The sequence below is a fragment of the Dermacentor variabilis genome, chromosome 11, assembly GCF_050947875.1.
Source record: "Dermacentor variabilis isolate Ectoservices chromosome 11, ASM5094787v1, whole genome shotgun sequence".
In the NCBI taxonomy this organism is placed as follows: domain Eukaryota; kingdom Metazoa; phylum Arthropoda; class Arachnida; order Ixodida; family Ixodidae; genus Dermacentor; species Dermacentor variabilis.
Window position 1 is genome coordinate 27,374,279 of NC_134578.1, and position 8,023 is coordinate 27,382,301.

The following is an 8,023-nucleotide window of genomic DNA, read 5'->3' on the forward strand; positions in this document are numbered from 1 at the left end:
GAAATTAAATCAGGTGCGCCCCAGGGTAGCGTTTTAGGCCCGATTTTGTTTAATATCTATGTAAACGATATTGCTCAAGTAGTAAGTGACACATCCATTGTACTATACGCTGACGATACGAGCCTGTTTGTCTCTGACAATGATCTTGATGATCTGTTACAAAGATCTCGCAGTACCCTTTCTAAATTGTCAAGTTCGTCTCGTGATAACGCTATAACAATCAATAGCTCCGAATCAAAGGCCATATTGTTCAAGGCAAGAGGCAGGCGGTCTTATTTAAATGAAGAATTATTGTTGGATGGCGCGCCCATTGAGATTGTAACCAAATACAAAGTATTGGGCGCGACGCTGTCAGAAGATATGAACTGGACATATCACATTGAACAAATTATGAAATCATTGTCATCTGCCGCAGGTGCATTGTCCCGTTGCCGTCATTTTTTCCCAAAGAAAGTAAAGTTGTACATATATTATGCCTTGTTTCAATCGCATCTGAATTATTGTGCGCTTGTATGGGCTACCACCACGAAACGTAATCTTCTTGCACTTCTTCAACTTCAAAAACGAGCACTTCGACATGTAGCGAATGTACCTTATTTCCATTCTACTGCGCAACTTTTTGAAAGTTATAACATAATACAAGTAACTAACATTTACGAATACAGGCTGCTGTATTCTTTCTTCTTCGGCTCCGAAAAGTTTCAAATATTTAAAAAAAATACGTCACGACTTGAATATGACAGAAGTGATGCGCGTACCCGCAGCAAAGACAGGTGGTTAGTACCGTACAGGCGTACAAATTACCTCATGCAGTCGCTAAGACACACGCTACCTTCACTGTTAAATAAATTTGGGAAAGAAATTGTTATGACAAATACCTTGACTCGAAAACAGCTTAGAGCATATTTTTGCAAAGAAATTTTTGAAATGTGATCTGTGTAATTATTGTAAATGTAACGCATTGCATTGTATATTGTATTTGTATTTGTACTGCTGGCATGTGAGGGCCTTCAGGCACATTCAAGCTGTGTGTCGCAGCTTTTCGCCTGGAGGACCCCCAACAAGTTTGTTGGAAATAAAACATTTGATTGATTGAACCACATGGCGGGATTCTTCGGTCAAAACGGCGACAGCCGCAGCTGGACATTGGAAATCGCGCCCATGGCAGCTATCGGGTCAGGGGCGTCGGCTGTCACTGTTGAATGGGGCTGAGGAGCGGGGGCGTCGTTGCTAGACGCTGTAGTGTTCGTTTCGTCTACCATTGAGTGTGCTTGCTACGTCCGGGCCACCAGGTTATAGGGGTGCGAAATGCCGCCGCTATAGACAGACGCGCGCAGAGAGAAGATAACAAACTTAGAGCACAACGGACGCGCAGCCCAGCGGCGGTGAAACTGAGCGTTTATTGTCCTCCTCGGCGTGCCGAGGAGGCCGGCGCCGGAAACATAAACATCTGCGCGTTGTGCAGACGTTCACGGCGGCGACGCCTGAAGCGGATCCTCTACAGTAATCATCGGTGAATTTTTCTTCTGTTCCTTCCTTTAGATTTCTTCTCGCACGCTAGTGTCTTTGTCGTCTTCCGCTTACGACTACGACACGTGCATCTCGAAACCAGTTCCCATATAGTTAGTATTCGATTCGAAGAAGAAGATGCAGTGATAGCGTGTAGTTCCAGTTCGAGAATTTGTGGCCAGTGTATCACAAGAATCTGAATCTACAAATTTGTCGCCGAGGGTTCTTGCAGTGCATATTCTCTGCTTCTCGATACAGGGTGCAGCAGCCTACCACGAAAAGCCCTTATCGACGAGCGCCTTCAACACAAGCGCAGCGCTCTCCGGGCTGGACCTAAGTATGACCCTCCCCGCCACGTCCCAAAAGTCGGCCTCTGACTTCAACGGGCCGCCGCTGCCTGAGACAACGTCCGGTGTTTCGAACAGTAAGTACCGATAAGTTGTTCATGCACTGTGCATATACTAGGCCACTTCTTTAAATATTTGTGCATGGTATTTCACTAAGCGCGGCCATAAGTAGAATGGATTGTCACAGCTTCGCTTTCACAGTGAAGTTCCCCTTGCTTCTCCGGATCTGCATTACGTAGTTACAAAGGATCGTCTACAGTGCTTGTCTTCCCAGATGCGTTTTATGGCGAATGGCTTTTTTGATAATATGAGACCAGTTTTCTTCCACGCTATCTAAACCCTTTTTGCGGGCCGATACCAGCGATAGCGCAGTGTGATAATGTGCGATAACATGGTTCACAGCACTCCTCACTAAAAAATTCTTTAAACGTTCTTGAAATTAACAGCATTCTTCTGAGAAGACTGCTATTCGCCTAATGCATGATGGCCGCAGGTGACTGCTGGCGCAATTTCTCATTGCAATAGCAAGTACCGGGACGTTCGAGGCGTGATTTCGCCATCGTCGTGCTCTTCTGTCACCAACACGGCCACCGAGTGACCGTTAAACAGGCCTGAAGAGACGCAGATCGTCTTTCGATAGGAAAACGACGAAGCGAAGCGAACGCAACGCGATGCTCTGCTGAATCGGCTGTACTAAGCCCAACGCCTCGTTTAGCCTCCGCTGCTGACACGAGTGTTCTGCTCATGCATGTTAGCTCTCCTGAACTGCTGCGGACAGGGGATAGCATTGGTCTCATACGTTGTTATGATTGGTCTCATACATTGACATACATTGGTCTCAGCGGAACTGACAAACAATCCGAGGGAAGCTAAGCACTTTTCATGAATTGTAACTGCGAAAGTATTAATATCCAGTTAAACGCCGCTGAAGGGTCCTTCGAGTTTAGCGCTGCTAGTATTGTTTTCTAGTTTCGCTGCGGGGTATGTTATGGTGTTCTGCGATTAAACTGGTGCGCGGTTAAGTTTTAACCGTTGGCGCGTTAGCGTGTTGGCTGTGGAGCGGCATCGTTTGGACTATACTACCGAGAAATGAAGGACACCGCATACCACCGACGTCCGGCGTGGAGAGAGAGCGAGGAAGCAGTAGCGGCCACCAAGTCCGGCAGGAGCGTGCCCTCCTCGCCGACGACAACTTCTCTCGCGCCGAAGCATCGAGTCGACGGTCTCCTCCGCCGAAGTCGACGGAGAAGACCGATGGAAGAATCGATGCCTCCTCCGTCGAAGCGCGGAGGTGACATGGCATCGCGGCGATGCCCTCTGCCGTCAAGGAACACCTGGCGCACTGTCGCGGCACCAGGTGTTCCTATTCGCCCGCCCTGCTCCGCCCAGGCGTGCTCGTGACGTGGTGTCGCAGCCAATGGAAACTTAGGTGCCGTTTCGCTGCTTTTTCGCTCAATCGACCATTTGATCATCAATAAACGTCAAGGTCATCAGCATCATCATCATCAGCCTGGCTACGCCCACTGCAGGGCAAAGGCCTCTCCCACACTTCTCCAACCACACCGGTCATATACTAATTGTGGCCATGTTGTCCCTGCAAACTTCTTAATCTCATCCGCCCACCTAACTTCCTGCCGCTCCCTGCTACGCTTCTTTCTTCTTGGAATTCAGTCTCTAACCCTTAATGACCATCGGTTACCTTCCCTCCTCATTTCATGTCCTGCCCATGCCAATTTCGTTTTATTGATTTCACCGATTTCATCGATTTCTTGAATGTTAAGGTTGCTCTAGTCAAACATTTTTTGATTACTGACCAACAACGACACTTTTCTATGGGTTTCATTTCGTGCACCATTGAGGTGCGGCGCGCCTGACGCCGCCGGCAGCTTTCATCGTGGTCCAATCGTTGCGATAAGCCGTGTATCGAGAAGGGAACTGTACCTGCTACGCAGAAGGGGTTGTTTCGCGTCCTGCGTCGCGACTTGTCGCTTACGCGTAATTCTTAAAACACTGTGCAATTGAAAGCTAATCCATGCTATTGACACTGTCCTCGGACAGAGAGTTTCGGGTGGCTTTTTCTTTTGCGTAGACGTTACACACCATTTGCTTGGTCTGTCTGGAGAGCTTCCGGTTCTAAAACTTCGAAATTATCTGTGGTGACATAGCAGCTGCAGTCGCCGAACACGGCGGAGTTTCCACCGCTGACGCCGTCGAGATGTTGCAACCCAGGGACGCCATCTTTATTTACAGCGGCAGGAAAACCAGAAATGGGCACCAAACAGCTAGAAAACTAGAAAGGGCAAGAAATAACTTAGGTTCGCTAAGAAAGTTCTTCGTTCTACATGAAAAAAAAGGACGCCTTGAACTAAAAATACCTACACAATTTTCTTGTACGCGAGCTACTCACCAAATATTTCCTTTGCGCACTACATGCAGGCGCGTAGGAAACACATTGTGCTTTGGCTTCGTAGCTTTGGCTGGGCTGCCAGAGAAAATCGACCCCTGGTAAACCTCTTTGAGATAATCTTCGCATGTGTCATATTGTGTTGCGTAGCACGGGTGCGCGACGTCGCATAAGCATGCGCCTCAGCAGACGCGAAGGGTGCATTTGTGCAGCTTCTACCTTGGACGATGATGTCTCGGAGAGGTTTTTGGGTATGACGTTGCACTGATGTTGCCATAACACAATAACACACGTTTCAAAACTTTTCGTGCATTTATAGAAAGCTTCTTCGCATATGGATTTTTTGAAGAGAAGATCTTCATTGCTGACGTCATACGAGTTTTGCGTATCTGGGATCTGGCTATTCATGTATGCAACCTCTTCAGAAATGGGGCGATTTCACTACTTCGAAATTTCACGGGAACATGACAAAGTTTAAAGAAGCCGGAGCTAATGAAAAGTCTCGGCGGAGAAAATCCAATATACGATGAACATTGTTAGCCACGAAGTCAATGAGGTTCCCATGTGAAGGTATCAGATAAATGAACGGTAGTACGGTAGCTAGGTAGGCTAGTCGGTACATCTGCATTATTAATACATGCAGCGCGCACTAATAGGGCTGCGTGAGTTTTCCTATTTATGTGGCTGCTTACATGCAGTAAACTTTTAGTCGTGAGTCCGTGCTCGTGTTCCGTCTCTCTTCGTCCTCGTTATTACTGGCCGCTGTCAGTAACAACAACGTAGATAAATGAACGCCGAGGCATTTGTAAGAGCTAACAGGCTCTAGGATAGCATCATTGAGAAAGTACGGATAAGCGGTAGGAGCGTTACTGGTACGACATACCCTCATTACTTTACATTTACATACACTTGGTACTCACCTACGGGGCAGAAACCTGGAGGCTTACGAAAAGGGTTCTATTTAAATTGAGGACGACGCAACGAGCTATGGAAAGAAGAATGATGGGTGTAACGTTAAGGGATAAGAAAAGAGCAGATTGGGTGAGGGAGCAAACGCGAGTTAATGACATCTTAGTTGAAATCAAGAAAAAGAAATGGGCATGGGCAGGACGTGTATTGAGGAGGGAAGATAACCGATGGTCATTAAGGGTTACGGACTGGATTCCAAGGGAAGGGAAGCGTAGCAGGGGCGGCCGAAAGTTAGCGGATGAGATTAAGAAGTTTGCAGGGACGACATGGCCACAATTAGTACATGACCGGGGTTGCTGGGGAAGTATGGGAGAGGCCATTGCCCTGCAATGGGCGTAACCAGGCTGATGATGATGACACTTAGTTTCACTAAGCATTCAGTACACCATGCTGGGACGTTGTTAAGGTTAGCGTGGAGCAGCAGTGTGTCGCCTAGTGTAGTTATCTCACGGTACATTACACAATCGTGAGAAAAATCTCATTTGTGAGAAAACATTCTATTTATTTCATTACTCATCATTAGCACAGGAGGAGGTCCCTGAGTTACAAAATACTGTCAGGGGACCTCCTATCAGTAATTTAAATATATAGTAATTAATACATTATGGCAACATAGCAGTGATAGACATCAGATTACACGTAGTCAAGTAGGTAATCAAATACAACGAATGCGCTCACAATAATTGAAGTTCGAATCAAACAAGCAAATGAAATAGATGCCGCGTATCAGTAAATAAAGATGTAGTAATTGACACATTAAAGAAAGATAGGAACTACATATATCAAAGAACACATGTTTATTCTAGCAGATAATTAGAAACAGAAATATGCTTACAACATGCGAAGTAGAAGTCAAATATATACTATGCAACGAAAAACTTAATATCTCTAAGAAAAATAACAATGTGGAAGGCAATGGTAGATAGATAATAAAAGCCATACATTGGGCAAATACTGAAGCAACGAAAACTGTAAAATAAGTTTGTATGTAATATATGTTCATAGTAATGAGTCTACAGCCAGTAGTGTCGTTAGTAAATATTTCTTCCTATCTCTGTTCAATGTTAATGTTCTGAGGCAGGCGGTATTTGAGGTGGTATTTTGGGGTGGTATACATGGGGTGGTATCTTATTCCAGTATTTAATGACTGTAGAAAGGGCAGTAAAGATTCCATAATTAGTGTTTATTCTGGGAAGTACACAGCTGTTAGAGGAAAATCTGTTATAGTTAGTGTTGGTAAAAGCAGATATATTGGATTTATCTAAAATGATTTCATGTTTCAGTGGGCGGTATATAAGTAAGACCAATTTGAGCTGGAGCATGTAGCGTAATGGTAATATAGTATGTTTAAGTAAGTGAACATTAGCACTATGTGTGACTAGAGAAATCGATGATCCTCAAGGCATTTGTGGAAAATGCGAGAGCGTTAAAATTAGTACTTTTATTCCAAAGGCAATTTTTCATTGAGATCATGTCAGCATGCAAGTTAAACTTAAGGTGGGGGTCAAGTTTGACGCCAAGGAACACACAAGAATATGAGTTTGTAAGATAGCAGTGGTGAGGGCGCGACGACAAGTTTATGTGTATGAAAAAGCATAAACTGCGTTTGGCGAAGGCTTGCTCTGAAGTTTATTATTTGTGTACCACGCAGATAACGTTTCTAGGTCAGAATTTAGTGGATTTATTACAGTATTTACACATTTGCTATTAGTAAATATAGTGGTGTCGTTAGCATATAGTATGGATGAAGTACTGATTAAACAGTGAGGAATATCATTAATGAACACGAGGAAAAATAAAGGGACTAAGAGCGAGCCTTGTAGGACAACCCTAGTGACTCATTTAGTACGTCAGAGTGAACCACCAAAATCTACAACTTGCGTACTGTTAGTCAGATAATTGCGGATGAGCGAAAGAGCTGGGCCACGAATGCCCTGAGCTTCTAATTTGTAGGAAATAATGTTATGAGAGATAGTGTCAAATGCTGTACTGAAGTCAACGAAAACTGAGCCAACAATGTGGCCATTTGTCAAAGGCGTGTTTTATTTTGTCGGTGAATGATGACATAGCCATTTCAGTCCAATGACCTTTACGAAACCAGTGTTGCTCAGGCGGTGGTTAGAAAGGTTATTAATATAAATTAGGAACAGTGAAGGCCCGAGAATGCTCCCTTGTGGTACACCGGAGATGACGGTACAGTTTGGAGAGTCACAGCTGTTCGCCGTGACGTACTGCCTTCTCGAGGTAGTAAAAAGAAAAAAAAACATTCCATCCACTGAAGTGCACTAGGGTCGATGTTAAGGGTTTTGATTTTTAGAATAAGAATGCGGTGAGAGAAACCGCCGATTGCTTTCTGAAAGTCAAAGAAGATGCAATCTACCAAAGAGCTCTGATCAAGGACATTGAGGAGGTCATTATTAATAAGGAGCTAGAACTTTGAAGGAAGGTTAGCAGATTGGAGTACATTGCACGTTCCAGCAGCTTGCATGGAATGCTCGGCAATGTGATGGGTCTACAGTTTTGAGGGCTGGATAAGTTACTTTGCTTGGGAGCTGGTAGCACCCTCCCCGCCTTCCAATCACCAGGGAGCTCGCAACACTGCAAAGGCTGAGTAAATATTTGTGATCAGATTATTTATAAATATGTCTCGGTGCCCTTGAGACTGGCAGCGGTGATTTCGTCGGTACCAGACGAAGAATATGGCTTCAGTTCCTCTATTACGTTGACTATACCAACCCAGTTTACCAAGACTGGATCCTTCAGAGGAAAAGAAGTCGCTGCGAGCATTGAGGCA